At 43.1% G+C, this 15498-nt stretch overlaps 1 protein-coding gene across 8 annotated transcripts in view; it reads left to right on the top strand.

Annotated features, from left to right (window-relative positions):
* KIAA1217 (KIAA1217 ortholog) overlaps positions 1–15498 on the top strand; it is a 447403-nt gene that overhangs the window by 360110 nt on the left and 71795 nt on the right. The window contains exon 1 of one of the 8 annotated variants that reach the window (XM_053895908.1): positions 1019–1372. The exons of the other annotated variants lie outside the window; for them this stretch is intronic. The gene's annotated coding sequence lies outside the window, so the exon portion shown is untranslated. Of the gene's footprint in view, positions 1–1018; positions 1373–15498 lie in introns of those variants that run through there. 8 annotated transcript variants of the gene reach the window in all.

Here is a 15498-nt window from a genome sequence, read left to right as displayed (position 1 = left end):
CAATGGACTGGGCCACCCAGGCACCCCAATAACCCTAACATTTAAGATGAGTCTAACAGATTTGTCGGAGTGAACTAAGTGATTGTCAGAAAAGCACACATATTCTCCCTTTTTAAAAATTTTATTTTCAGGAGTTAAATTCACCTGTGGTAAAAAATACACTAATCTCTGGATACCCAATTAAATATAACAGATCTTGTTTTGCTGTCTTTTATAATTCAGTAGGACAAATTTGCTGGTAGATTGCGTTGTTGGTCAGAATTCCCAATACCTCCAAACTCACAAAGTAGGATTGGTGATTTCAGACCAGTTCACCTACCCCCAAGGTTCACTGGTTCACTTACCCAGCCATTATGACTGGGTCACACCCAGTCAGAGGGGGTCACACCCCTCCTCTGACTCTGGCTCTCGTGCGAGATTCTGAAGATGTAATAGTGACCAAGTGTGGTGACTGCCCTCACAAATCTTCTAATCTAGCAGAAGATCTGAAGTCAATAATCAACAGGTCAATAATCAGTCGTGATACAGACATCTGTACATTTTCAAATCAGTTCCAGGCTCCGTGAAATCCTTGCCTCCGTTCTATTATTTGCTCGAGTTAGCACACAGTGGAACTCACTTGAGTGATGTATCTAATTATGCCCCTTTTATGTCATGCTTTTCTGACCGGCCGAAAGATGTTTATGTTACAGTTGGTAAGGAATTACTCTTATTGAAATGGTTACGGGGGCAAACACATTTGAATCCAGTGGCTATCCAGAACACGGTAGAGATCTTCTTCCTCCCTAGCTGTTTCCAGTAATGCTTTCTTTTATTTTCTAAGAAACAAGAAAGGGTAATATATGCACATCTGATATACAGCTTCCAAGTGATACAAATCTCATCTTTCCTGCTGTGTGGCTGCTTGCTTTTCCTTGCACTTTTTTTTTTTTTTGTCATTGAGAGGTTATGACAACATGAGCCATATTGTATTTATAAACATCACGTGTTTCCTTGATATGGCTTGCAGTTTCTGCCAGACGGAACACATGGAAGAAACATTTCTCGTTAGCTCAGCATTGGTTTTAGTTATGCTGATTTCCGGGACAGGAAAAATGCCTTCCTACTCAGATTTAACTTTCATAGAGTAGAAACAAAACCTCTGAATGTCCGTGAAATGGTTTTAACAAGGGTGGATACTGCTCCTTTAAACCACATATTTTGACTAAAAGCTTCCTTCTGTAAAAAAAAAAAAAAAAAACAAAACAAAACAAGCCTTGCATTTAGTCACCATAAAGACAGAGCTGGAAGCATTCGAGAGATGGGTGGTTTCAAGGTCTCTGCAAGTCTAGAAAGTTTCTTCTAGAGGAGAAAGGTTCACGGAAGATGTAAGGTAAGAACTGTGCCTTTATAACAAAATACCATTGTCAGAATTTTTTTTTTTTTGTCATGCTGTGGGACATCTGCCTTCAACTGAGGCAGGTCTTCTGTATTTAAGTTCAATTCAATGAAGAGTTGAAATTCCAGGTTTTTAATTTTCACTTTTTACAAACTGCTTAAAAGGAAAGTCCTTTTTTATTGGCAATAGTCTGTTTTGAAAAATCCACTTAAATGACATTTGGTTGTCTTTCATCTGTAAATCTTATGATCTAGTTTCTGTTTAACCTTATTAGAAAGAATTGAAGGTATCAACATTATCTGCCAGTATAGATCTCACTGATGTATGTGTTTTGTGACCGTTTTCAGTGTTTTCATGAGGATGTTGACTCGTATTTAGTTTCTAAGACAAACGTAGAAGATTTGAAGATGTGATACAATGGGGGGGGAACCTTAGTCTGTGTCCTTCAACACTCCAGGGAAAATTATTTGTTGGGTTTTTTTTTTTCCCTTGTGAAAAACACTTTAAATTGTAAATTAAAAATAGCTCTTGTATCTCGGTTTTGACTTTTTTAAAAGAAATATCCCTGTAAGCCTCATGAGTAACACTTAAAACTTCTAGGGTTTTATGTAACAGATATAATCCTATTATGTCAGGCTTATTGATTGCCTGAAAAAACTCTTTGGCAGAAATTTTATTTACCAGACATAGCTATTTTGTCTTATTCTTGTAATAGTTAAGTCACAATATTTTGCATTTTTTTAAAAAAAGAATTCAATACGGCAATGAAATTAAATTGTAAATGAGTCTATGTCCCTTTAAAGGTTCATGTGTGCATGGATCTGCTTATCCAGATCCCTGTGGTTATCTTTTTCCCCTTTTCGAGAGGAGTTAATAAGCATGAAAAGTTGTTATCTAGTGTGGTCTAAATAATATATAATATTTCATTGAATCATCAGAATAGCTCAATTTCATAGGCACAGTTATACCCATTTTTAGATCGGAAAAACTGAGGCCAAGAGATTAAGTAACGAGATCCCATACGAGTAAGTAGCAAAGCTGAAGTTCAAGCCCAGGCCAACTGTCTCACTAGTAGGTAAGAGCTCTAAGTCTGAAGTCAGATACAGAGAACTTAACTTGAAAGTACTAATTACAAATAAGCAATCTTTATTTGGCTCAAGATAAATTATTTAGTACAATTTGCCAGGTGGGGGGGGGGGTTGGTTGGTTGGTTGGTTTAGATTTGTAGCATCCAAAACCTACTATCAGACTGGTTGTTGTGTCAGAGACTTGGTTACAACTTACTCTGAGTGGAACGAGAACGGTAAACAGGAGGCAGTGTGGGGAGAGTTTTAGACAAACTACCCTTTCCTCTTTGCTCCTTCCTTCTTTGCTCCCTGTGCCGTGTCACTCGAAAACTGGTTTCATAGACCCGGGTCAGGGAGCTTATTCGTGAGCTTGATCTGGAAGTGAGGAAGTGTCTTTGAATGGAGAGCTGCCCACATGCCAGGCTACGCAGCCTGTCAGGCTTCCGGCAGAGCCGTTGGGGGAGGACAGGGAGAACGTTGAATAACGTTGAAGGCGGAGGGCTCTGGAGTGGGGGCAGCCGGCCGAGCCACCTCGGGACCAAGGACTGCTGCTCCCCTCACCCCCTCCTGGAGACTGAGGCATCCACTCCAGCCACAAAAATATCCTGGTGATTTGTGATGCAAAGTCATCACTGCCAACGGCGTCAACAGGGGATGCAGCTGTTCTTTCTTCCCAGCATCGCACTTGGGCTTCAGGATCGAGACAGCCAGCTTCCAACACCATTTCTGCATGAAATCCGGGGCTGGCTGAGCAGCCGCCTCAACTGAAAGTCGATTGGAGCAGGACCTTCCTTTAGCAGGTACTGGGGTTGTTCCCAAAGAATCCTGTGCCAGTGCTGGAGAGCTCAGGAGAGGTTTGCACCACACCCTCCGCCCTTTGATATCCAAACCACATCCCTTTTCTTGGCTCTTGTAAATACAGATGTTAGCGGAAATTGCCTTTGACTGAGAGCATATGTCCTGGTATTTTCAGGTTGTAACCGGTGCACCTACATGCTGCTTTCTTCCCGGGGTTTAGCTTTTCTGCCTTCTTTGTGGGTCCCCATCAGGGTAACCCAGACCGTAGGAAATTGTTTCCTACCAAGTATGCACAGGCTCCCTCCGTCCACGATCTTGCCCAATAGAGGGCTTCCAGATGACCATTCTTTCCTTTACACTTCTTCTAAAATTTCTCAGGTAAGTATGTGTTGCTTTTATTTAAATTTGTGCGTGAGGTGGAGGGGAGTGCATGTTAGTTTCTTACAGAGAAAAAAAATATATTTTTAAGGTACATCCATATCGACTGTTGGCAAGCCATTTCCTCTCTGCCCTGCTTTTCTTCCCATCGGGTTGCTGATCCCTTGGCTTGCGCGTCATTTTTGCAGGAGCGATACTCTGTCTGCTCCCGTAGATTTGGGTCCGGGAGATACCTGACCTAGTAGTTGGTACCACCTCAAGCAACGGGCCTGACTTATTCGGAATCCTAGGGTTTCGGAGGTGGAGAGACGGTCCCGTGCATCAGCTTTTAGAACCCATCCGATGAGACTTAGGGGGTCTAGTGTGGTTGCAAAGACTTGGAGAGACAAGATCACAAGATAAGGAAGGAACAAATACAGGGCTGGAACCCGAGCCACCTGTCCCTCAGGCTAACCCTTTGTCCATCCCCCAGGGCTTCCCTGCTTTTGCTCTGGCCCCACTGGGTCTCACTTGATTGATTTAGCAAATCAATTGCCTACCTGACTTCTCGTAGCCAGCCATTGTTGTAGTTGAATATAGCCGGGCCTCACCTACCATCCAGAGCAGCACGTGTCTAGAGCGGGGCCAAACCTCATTAATTGGAAATGCATGGGCCTGGACCAAAAATAAATGGGTTTTGAACTAACCAGATTGAGATGATCCAATATTTTTATTGAAGGAGAATAAGCCCTCAAGTCATCTGAAAAACAGCAGCTGCTTCAAATTATGGGATGCTTTGAATAAAACAATACATACTGGCTTAAAAGGGGTGTGTAGTCTTATAACCTTATTTTCAAAAGTCAGCCTTTTTGCTAAGGAAAATGGCTTCTACGGTAACTCTGTTTGAAATGTTAATGTATTTCCATTCAGATGACTTTCAAAGTCGTTTTTCACACGGAACCAGTGATTTTCGGTGGGACCTCGTAAAACAGGTTTTGAAATTTTAATAATTGTGTAATGTTTTAATGAATATTAGGTAAGTAGCACAAACAGCATGAGAGTTAATGAATATTTTTCCTTCACCACAACTAAGTAAAAAAAAAAAAAAAAAGAGTCAATTTGAAATTGACTTGGGGCACCTGGGTGGCTCAATCGGCTAAGCGTCCAACTGTTCTCAGCTCAGGTCTTGATCTCAGGGTCGTGAGTTCAAGCCCCACACAGGGCTCCATGCTGGATGTGAAGCCTCCTTAACTCAGCCAACCAACCAACCAATCAATCAATCAATCAATCAATTAATAACATTGACTTAAAGAAAATCATTAAATGGGTAATAGCACAGTTGGTATGAGAAAGTGGCCAAAATGGTGACGGTGTCTTATTACTGAGTAAACTGTAAAAACGGAGGCTTTGAGACAAGGGGCCAGTCAGGGGTTTGTGAAGACAGAGCAAAACGTCATTAAAGATTATATGGTTGAAAAAATGAACCGTTTTGATGTCAGAATCAGAACTAATTCCCATTTAGGAGTTCTGAAGAACTCCAGCACCTTGTCATTTGGCACAAAAGAAAAGCTGTGCCTTAAATCATTTTTGTGCAGATTTCTTGATTTGAGACTCTCCGGATAGAAGGGGTGAATATCCAGTGTGCCATTTAAGCCAGAGGGACGCCTTCTCGTGGTTCAGGTGGCGCTAACTGACTCCATATTCCTGAAACACAGAAAATATGTTTCTCTCGGTTGATCGACACATGTACTTGATTTCTTTCTTTTTATTTTTTCTTTTCCTGTGAAATCAAAGTTCACGCTTTCCCTTGTTCTGATTTAACTCTCTGAACCTGTGCCTTTTCATTTGCCCTTGATATCTTAGGAAGAGCAGTCAAACACAAACCCCAACCACAGTAAGAAGTCATAACGATGTCAGTGATGAGGTGATTCAGAAATAGCAGAGACCTGCTTAAACTTCAATGCATGTTTTTCATAAAGCAAGCCTCCAGAGCATTAGGTATGACAGTCAGGGTGTGATAGCTTTCGTCTAGGATGAGCGTCTAGAGCTGTTCCTTGCACTGACTTAACAAGAAGGAAGGCGACCGAGAGAGCATTCTGTACATGGTGGACTCCTTGTAGGAGGGACTGAGGGAACATTCTGGATACATATCTACAAAGTGGATACCATTTTTGCTTGCTTTTAAAAGCAAATCTAAAAATATATTTCCTAGCAGCTGTGTAACTGCAAAACAAAAAAATCTGCTCCACTGCAGCGCAAATTACTTACTAGATATCTCCAGGGTTCTGATCTTAATGCTTCAGAAATTTGCTTTAGATTTTATTGTATATATTTAGACCAAGGAGCCTATTAGCTTGCGATCTGGGTGAACCTCTGCATTCTCATGAAAATGAGAAATGTGCCACTCTTGGCAACCTAAGGCTATAATTATGTTAATATGACCATTTTAAGACTGAAATATGTTGTTTTAAAATGTTTCTGTATTTTTATTATTCGTAACAATGATCCGAAGAAATTTAGGGAAATGCTAATAAGTTTTTGTTCAGTATCACTTTGTGACTAGAGCATAAAAACGATTCAGATGTGGTATTTTGAGATTTTTAATTTTGACAGAGAATTTCTATCCATAGATAAGTACTCCTGTATATAGTCCATTTTAATAATATAAAAACTACCCAAACCTTCCTTTGTATTTTAAATGTAGATGCAGTGAACATATCTGAAGGGCCATCTTGACCTGTAAGTTCCATGACAGCATTTTTTAAAAAATTTTTTTATGTTTTATTTATCTTTGAGAGAGACAGCGGGAGACAGCGCGAGCAGGGGAGGGACAGAGACAGGGGGAGACACAGAATCTGAAGCAGGCTCCAGGCTGTGAGCTGTCAGCACAGAGCCTGATGTGGGGTTCGAACTCACAAACGGTGAGATCATGACCTGAGCCCAAGTCAGATGCGTAACTGACTGAGCCACCCAGGCGTCCTTCCATGACACTTGCATTAAATCACCACGCTTGGCAATAATTAAATAAATAAATAAATAACCACAGCTCAAGAAAGAAAGAAAGAAAGAAAGAAAGAAAGAAAGAAAGGGAAAGAAAGAAAAAAGAGCACCAAAAACTATCTTTTGAGCAATATGGCAAGATAGATGTTTTTCTATCAAGGACTATCCTAAAGCACACAGATGCTTGCTTTTAATATAAATGTGGGAGACTAGAATGAACAATATAGTTGGAATTCTGAAAGGATCCAGAAAACTTGTGTCTAGCTTATTGGTTCATCCTTGCCCTCACTACCCAAAACTTTTATTCTGGCTACAGGCAAGATTCTTTCCCAAAGACAGGTTCTCCCAGGTGGCGCCACAGGAAGGGAAGGAGAAGGGCAAGAGCGGAGATGTGGATAATGGCCCATCTCATAATGTTTATAAATAACTGACGTTTGAATCTCTATCAGTATAAAGTTGATTAGAAATCTTTTACTGAGCCTAATCCGGCTTCAGAATCACCCATTAATTCGGGAATGGGAATGAGGAAAAGCGCTTTCTTGACTGTGAGTCCATTGCCTATAACCAGACTTTTTTCTCAAGGGTATGTCTTTGGAATATAATACGGCATGGCACGCTTCCTTTCAGAAGCTCCATCCAGTCTTTCTGGGAGCTCGTGTATCTCAAGAAAGTGTGTCATTCTCATCGTGCTCCTATGAATATATTAAAGTGAACATTATCCATTCTATTCATTTTGCTCTCATTTGAGTGAGCCCATGAATGCTTGTGGGCAATTTTAATAATAACCCACGCGGTTCACGCTTCCCTGCGTGCAAGCCATACAAGAGTAATTCAGCTCACTTGATGTTCACAGAACTAGGAGGTGTTCCTGAAGCAACCGAGCAGCAGAACCAGAGGTTCAGAAAAGTTCGGTGGCAGAGCCACAATCATGGCGGTAAGAGCACAAACGAGGAGATCCTCAGGAGGAGAAACAGAGTGTTTTCATTCAGCATCCAGTACTCATTCCATCACAACCCACCGCCTTCCTTGGGCGTTATGGTGCGGAGGAGTACTGATGGAAGAGGATGATTAGACCCTTAAAAATGTTTTGTTTTGGAAACTAACTTGTAGACTGCAGCCTGTTGAAGGACAAGTTGAGGTCGAGGGCCATCGGAATGAAGCCCGTGTCTCACTGCGCCAAGTATAAGAAACTCCCTTTGTCTGTGTGTTCACCCCTGTCTTCCTGTCCTCTCTGGGAGAAGCTTTGTCCCTATGTTGCTTTTGAAGTGAGTTGAAAGCTCTGGCTGCTAGTCATGAACTTCGAAAGGCTCCGTAGATTACAGAGCACTGTCTTTACCTGTCTTGCCTCCTGTGTGACAGAGGATTCTTTCCCGTGGTTTTGTGTGGGTGCGGGGGGTGGTGGAGACAACTACACCATGTCCACCCCCTCACCCAATGTGGAAGCTTTGTCATATGGACCGTGACTTCCCTTTTCTTTTAAATTTTTTTTAATGTTTGTTGATTTTGAAGGGGAGAGAGAGACAGAGTATGAGCGGGGGAGAGGCAGAGAGAGAGAGGGAGACTCAGAATCCAAATCAGGCTCCAGGCTCTGAGCTGTCAGCACAGAGCCCGACTCGGGGCTCAGACTCACGAACTGTGAGATCTCGACCTGAGCTGAAGTCTGTCGCATAACCGACTGAGCCGCCCAGGTGCCCCTGGACCGTGACTTCTTTAACATGGAGTCACTGAGCTAGTGGCTCTCCATTTGTTTCTCATGAGCTGCTGAGATTTGGGAACACAGGGCTTCCTTTGAATGTAGGAATGCCCAAAGTCCGGCATTTCTTGGGACATAGGGAAGCAGATCCCGTCTCGGAGCGGGAGGCTTCTGGCAGTGTTGGAACCCAGTGGGAAGCGGTGACTGGCCACACTCCCCCAGCTGTCGAACAGGGCAAGGCCAGGCAGGGCGTGGGTGGAGAGGCTTGCCAAACCCAGCCTCGGGGTATGCACAGCTCCCAAACTGGTTGTCTTGGAGGCTGTTATTTATCCAAATAAGGAGAAGTAGTGGTTTTGCTGACCATCTCAGATTTCTGAGCCATGTCCACTGGCTTGCTGGCTGACTTGACGTGATATTTGAACTGAACACACAAAGGTATTTCTTTGAAATGGAGCCCTCTTGTGGGGCTCACGGACATCCTGGGGTCATCATTTGGAAGGTGGTTTTTCCCCACATTTGTAGATAACGGTAACATGGTCTGGTCTATGTTACTGTTCTCTTGTGTCTTCTGTAACATTCGATACAGATGACTTTGTTCAGGTATTTCTGAACCCGATTTTACATGGTGAGGATACTGATCTTAGGGATCCCTGAACCGCTGCCTTCCTTTGAAGAGTATTCAAAGAAGATCGAGCCTCCACACTGATTTCTTAACACTCGAGTATGAGATTTTTCTGGCACTTCATAGATCCTGGCCCTGTTATTTGACTTTGGGTAAGACATTTGAAGTCTCTGGGCCCCAGTTCCTCATCGGTAAAATGGGGATTATAATGTTTATCTGATGGGAATCTGCTGGGAATTAAATGAGCTGGTTTTGGAAAGCATTGGTAAATAGGAAGTTTTCAAAAACATGAGTTTCCTTGCCATTGTTCCGTTTTCTCCTGGCGGATTTAATTGAAAGTATTTATTTATAGAGAAATCGTAAGTAATTAAAATTGTCACCCAAAGTTTAATAAGGTCAGCTTCCTGAATTAGGATTTAACCAAACCCACACTAGAAGGAAGATTTTGATGGGCACTTCCCACTCCCCTTTACTCCCTAGAGCAGTGGTTCTTCAAGAACATTCCACGGACCAGCAGCTTGGCATCACCTGGGGACCTGTTAGAAATGCAAATTCTCAGGCCCAACCCCTGACCTACTATCTCAGACACTCTGGAAGTGGAGCCCATTAATCTGTATTTTAGCAAGTGCTTCTAATGTAGGTTAAAATTGGAGAACCATTTGCTGTTTGGGTCAGAGATCTGTCCGTTCCTCTGGGTCACTTGGCGTTCCCCATCTCTGGTCTCTAATGACGCCTTACTTCCTGCCTGGAATACCTAAGAAAGCAACCTCTTTCTTTCTTCTCTACTGAAGTCTTGCTCATAATGTGTGGATTCATTTCATCTCACCTCTTCAGAGCAGTGTTCCTCAACTATCCCAGCCAGAAGAATCTTACCCTTCTGTAGATTCCGAGAATATTTGTGTATTGCACTCATTGGACGCTTGCCAGAGTTATTCTTGCTTTGTCTTACTTTGAATATTCATGTACGTGCCTCATTATCCCTGCTAGAAGGTAAGCTCTTAAAAGGTGAGAAGTATGTCTTAAAGATCTTTTTCCCCCTCATCAGTCTTAATCCCGAGCTTCGTATACAGAATGACTATTTAGAAAATATGTCATGGATACACAGAATGTGATCATACAGGGACAGTCTAGATGAGACTTCTCGTTTATGTATAATGAACCTGATGTTAGCATCCGGTTCTGAATGCAGGTTCCACCATGCTTCAATGACTGTTGGAAGACACCCTGAATGGGGGCATCCGGGACCCCTGGCTTGGTCCAAACTTGCAGCTGCTCTTGTGATCTTGGCCACAGACTCCAGTCACACCTGAGGAACACAGACACGTTTTCAAAGATATATCCATTTAATTTATAGGCCTGGAACCTTTTAGATTCTTTCATAACTAATGAGAGCCGGGAAATTTATGAGTCTATATAATTATACAACAAATGGCATCTATTTTCAGTCTTACAGGAGAGAATTTTCTCAGCTCACACACTCAATACACCTGGGATACCCATGGAACTTCTTTAGGGTTTGAAAGTTGCTTGGGGGTTGAAAGTTGTTGCTCAAGAGAAGAGCGATTGGCTCTTCTGAAGCCATGAAGAATTGGCACAAGGGCTGTTTTGATCTGGATCTCCATTGTTGTCCTGTCATGTTTGTTTTAAGGGGAAATTGAACTTGGTGGATTTGTGAATTACTGGCCTTCAGTGTTATCCTCTGGGGTTCTTCCCCTCACATGATCCTTGCTGCTTTTGATACATTTGTTAATACTGTTCAGCTGAAGGTCAGAATAACAGCAGAACTAAAAAAATCGTACATCAGAAGCCTCTTTTTTAACATTTATTTTTATTTACTTTCATTTTTATTTTTAATTTGAATCCAAGTTAGTTAACATGTGGTTAGTTAACGTATAGTAATAACGATTTCGGGAATAGAATTTAGTGATTTATCACTTACATACACCACCCAGTGCTCATCCCAACAAGTGCTCCTTAATGCCCATCACCTATTTAGCCCATCCCACCCACCCACCTCCCTGCCAGCAACCCTCAGTTTGTTCTCCATATTTATGAGTTTCTTCTGTTTTGGCCCCTTCCCTGTTTTTATATTATTTTTGTTTCCCTTCCCTTATGTTCATCTGTTTTGTCTCTTAAAGTTCTCATATGAGTGAAGTCATAGGATTTTTGTCTTTCTCTGACAGACTAATTTCACTTAGCATAATGCCCTCCAGTTCCATCCACGTAGTTGCAAATGGCAAGATTGCATTCTTTTTGATTGCCGAGTAATACTCCATTGTATATATATATACCACATCTTCTTTATCCATTCATCCATCGATGGACAGTTGGGCTCTTTGCATACTTTGGCTATTGTTGATAGTGCTGCTATAAATGTTGGGGTGCATGTGCCCCCCTTGAATCAGCAGTTTTGTATCCTTTGGATAAATGCCTAGTAGTACAATTGCTGGGTCGTAGAGTAGTTCTCTTTTAATTTTTTGAGGAACCTCCACACTGTTTCCCAGAGCGGCTGCACCAGTCTGCATTCCCACCAACAGTGCAAGAGGGTTCCCCTTTCCCACATCCTCTCTGACATCTGTTGTTTGCTGGGTTGTTAATTTTAGCCATTCTGACAGGTATAAGGTGGTATCTCATTGTGGTTTTGTGTAAAATTCCCTTTTAAACGGACTCTGCTGGCATAACTCACCTTGTGTTGTGTGTTTGTTCTATTCTTTGCTAACAGAACCAGCATATGCTTTGCTTTGATTGATATGAAAACAGAGCAGCATACAGGCAGTGGGGTGATGCCATTAGAAGGACCTCACTTGTAACCCGGGTCCACAGGGGCGATTCCAGAAAAGTCATGAGGAAAGAGGGACAGGGAGTGGACCCGAAGGAGTTACACATACCAGGGAACACTCTTGGACACTGCCACAGGGGTCCTGGGATGTGACAGGACAGCGACCGACCAAAAACAAAAGACCATTTGCTTTCCAGCTTGGCATCTATCAGCCGTCGATTTGTTTACACACCATTTTTTCCACTGAGAAATATCTATCCTTAAGCTGTGTCTGTGAGCATAAAATTCTATACAGAATGTCATCAGTTTGTTGAGATACGGTGAGGATGTGTCATATCATCAAACCGAGATTTTTTTGTTTTTTAAATTCTTACATCGAGGGGCGCCTGGGTGGTTCAGTCGGTTGAGAATCTGACTCGTGATTTCGGCCCAGGTCATGGTCTCACAGGCATGAGTTCGAGCCCCACATCAGGCTCTGGGCTGGCAACGAGGAGCCTGCTTGGGATTCTTTCTCCCTCTCCCTCTCTCTCTCTATCTCTCTCTCTGTCCCTCCCCTGCTCGTGCTCGTGCGCTCTCTCTCAAAATAAACTAACTTAAAAAAATGATGACTTATTTTAAAAATGTAGTAAAAATATTCTTAACATTGTTGTGAACATCCTAAAGCTTTATAGTGTTATATCAACTTTTTTCACTCATCGTATAGTCAACTTGGTCGGTTTCCCTGATGAAATGTTAAAGGGGCATAGGATACAGTGACAGAATTATAATAGCTCTTTCAGTGACTTATACACCTCTGAGAGATACGGTCCCAGGAATGTCATTCGGCATTGGGACTGGAGTCAGAGAGGTGAGGAATGCCAATCAAAGGAAGCCTAGACATTTTATCCCATAAGTCATGTGGCATCTGTGACCGATGAAAGTCTATGTGTGTGTATATACACGTTTGCACATATATGACTAGTGATGCAGTGATATCTATATAGTGATAATCAGTGATACAGAACAGAGAAGTACGTATATGCAAGTGTAATGTATACAGACATATACTACCATACATGTAACTAATTTTGAGGCAAGTAGATAAAACCTAGTAGTAATCAAGACAGTGTCTGGATAATTGGATCCAAAGTCCCCTGAGATGTCTATTATTTTTTTCCTTTGCTGTGAAAATCTGGATCAGAGAGTGAAGCAGACAAGGTACTGCTCAAGCCGAGTTCACCACGCTGCCTGCTGAAGTTCAGAGCTCAAGCAGATAAACATTCAGTAGTCCCTGCGGGGAAGGCCTTGGGGGCACGGTTCCTCTCAGAGCAGCACACAGTGTCTTAGAGGACACGTGGTTTCCCACTTAAACTGTGAAGGAAGCAGGGACACGGTGGCGAACCTGAAGGCGGGCATTCTTGCCGCCTCACGACTTTGTCACCACGCGAGGTTGGGCGAGGTTCGAAACTCCTGACGCTTCCTTTTCCTAACCAATCACATAGGGATAGGAGTATCAGATCTGTGTGTGGTTCCCCGAGTTCAGAGGTCCGCGAAATAGAATCACAATTGTAAGCTGCAGACGGCTGGGTGACCGTCTTGTGTATGTGGATAGGTGTGTCCGTAACCATCGAAAATCCTTCATAGCATGAGAAACATTGTCAATAAACAAAGCAATGTATTATATGTTGCAGAATGCGTGTTGACAAGCCAAATGGGAGTTTAGGGAACAGTCAGGAAAGGAAAAATAAAGTCGAAGGCACTGAAAAGTTCTATTTGGGTGACAGAAATGACTTACCACTAGAACAAATCCACAAGCCCCAAAGGGAGATGCATAAAAGAATAGCGTCCTTACGGGAAATGCGTGAGTGTGCAGGGAGATGGGGATGAAAAACGAGGACTTATTTGCACTATCTGTTACAAGTGGTAGAGAGAAGATAACTGTTTTATAAACTGTAACTATTTTAGGTGCAAAAGGAGGTTGTCCTTGGCCTGGATGATACAGGAGTATCCCAGAAGATTAAGTATCAGTGAGAGAAGCACATTTTTCTTTTATCTGCCCTGCAGCTCCACACAGTTACTGACTGTGGCTTGGAAGCTGAGTGATTTATTTAACATCCCTTCATTCTGTTCCAGACTGGGATCTTTAATCACCGTTGGGCAGTGTTACGTCAGCTGGGTCCCGGTACTGGAGGGCTCACCAGTGCTTCCCATGTCAAAATATTTGTGGAAATAACGCTCCTCTTAAATATAGCCGTCAGCTAACCACTGACTGGACCATCTCTTTGCTGAGAATTGAATAATTTTGGCAACAGTCTGTCTGTCTCGTGTCTGGGAGACATTCCATTTATGATCAAATGAAACGTTAATAGTTTCGCGAAGACCTCACAAATGACCGCCTTTCCAATTTTAACAGTGTAAGCAAGACGGACTTGAAATTTCCCAACATCGTAATTACTTCCCTTCACCACGCCGTCTTCATGCTCATAAGCACATTTTAGGTTTCCTTTTATCATATGTAATTTTTTAAAAGCCAATAAAGAAATGAATGAGAGAGAGGAAATAGAAATAAATTTCCCCAAGACTGTTAGCCTTACCAGAGCATAAAAATTATTTCCTGTTGAGGTAATGCTGAATATTTACTAGCATGTTCTTTTTTAATACTAACTCAAAAGAAATAAATTGCTTCCACTTTGCTTATCGTGCCAGTTAATGAAAGGAAGAAGGGGCATCGATAGTGAGAAGAACAAATTCACAAAGGCTGTAGCCTCCCAAGGTGGGTCACGCAGAGGAGGGTCCGGCGAAGAAAGGACGCCAGAGTGCGGGGACGCGGTGGTTGGCCGCACCCAGAATGAGCCACATTTTGGGGTGAGTTCTCCTGAATGAGCTGTTCTCTGGAGAGCACGAGCCGGACAGGTGAAGTCAAATCCTGCACAGCACCAGGATATTGCTTAGGAAATTAGCCCGCCTGGTTCTTCACCGGGCACTCGAGGACCTTAGGGTCCTCTCTCGAGGGTGACCTGTGTGCTTCGTACTGGAGGATATTTAACTCATCCTGATTCACCGCAGCTTTCAAACTCCTGATGGTGAATTACAGCTCTCCTCATGACGAGGCCATGCGCGTGCTCTCCAGACCGTGCCCTGAAACGTTTCAGAAAAGTGAAAGGAAATTGCTCTGAACGTGACGGGAAGGAAGAGATGGGAGACGTAAACCAGACCTTCTCTCACCTTGCACCCCCCACCCCGACTTGCAAGGCAGCTGGGTCAACAGAAGCCACCTGTCTCCGCCATAGCCGGCGTGGACGCCCGTGTGGAGTATGGCGTGAGGCACGTAGCGAAACAGCGGTGAGCGCTCAGTGCGTCTGTTTTCCGGGGGGGACAGTGTGGCCCAGACACTGCACATTCATTCATCCGTTCTTACAAGCCGTCCTGCTTGTGTAAGCAGCAGGTAAATCAGTACAAGAGCCGTTAGGACATCTGATGCCGGAAAGCGGGGTCTTCGGGGGATATGGTAGGGGTGGAATCATGGCTTAATCAGACAAGGGAGACCAACCCCTACATCTCCCTTCCTGGAAAGCGTGTGTTTGACTGCAGAAGCAAACCCTGCCAAATGTGTGCCAAATGTTCCAGGGGCTGATAGCGCGCGTGCTTCCCATACTCTGGTGAGAAATCACAAACTCCTGCTGATGAGATTAAACATCGAAACAAGCGTTTTCTCATTCCTTCTACTCTTTTCCGACCTCTTAGGTGGTATCTGTTACAACCACTTCATCCAAATATTGTGTCTAACGAGGCATCTTAGGAGGGTGACAGTGCCCCGTGCTCCGT

This window comes from Panthera pardus, unplaced genomic scaffold (assembly GCF_024362965.1).
Source record: "Panthera pardus isolate Hobbes unplaced genomic scaffold, ASM2436296v1 HiC_scaffold_6, whole genome shotgun sequence".
Taxonomy (NCBI): domain Eukaryota; kingdom Metazoa; phylum Chordata; class Mammalia; order Carnivora; family Felidae; genus Panthera; species Panthera pardus.
The sequence above is the reverse complement of the archived record's forward strand: the minus strand, read 5'-3'. Positions and strand labels throughout refer to the sequence as shown.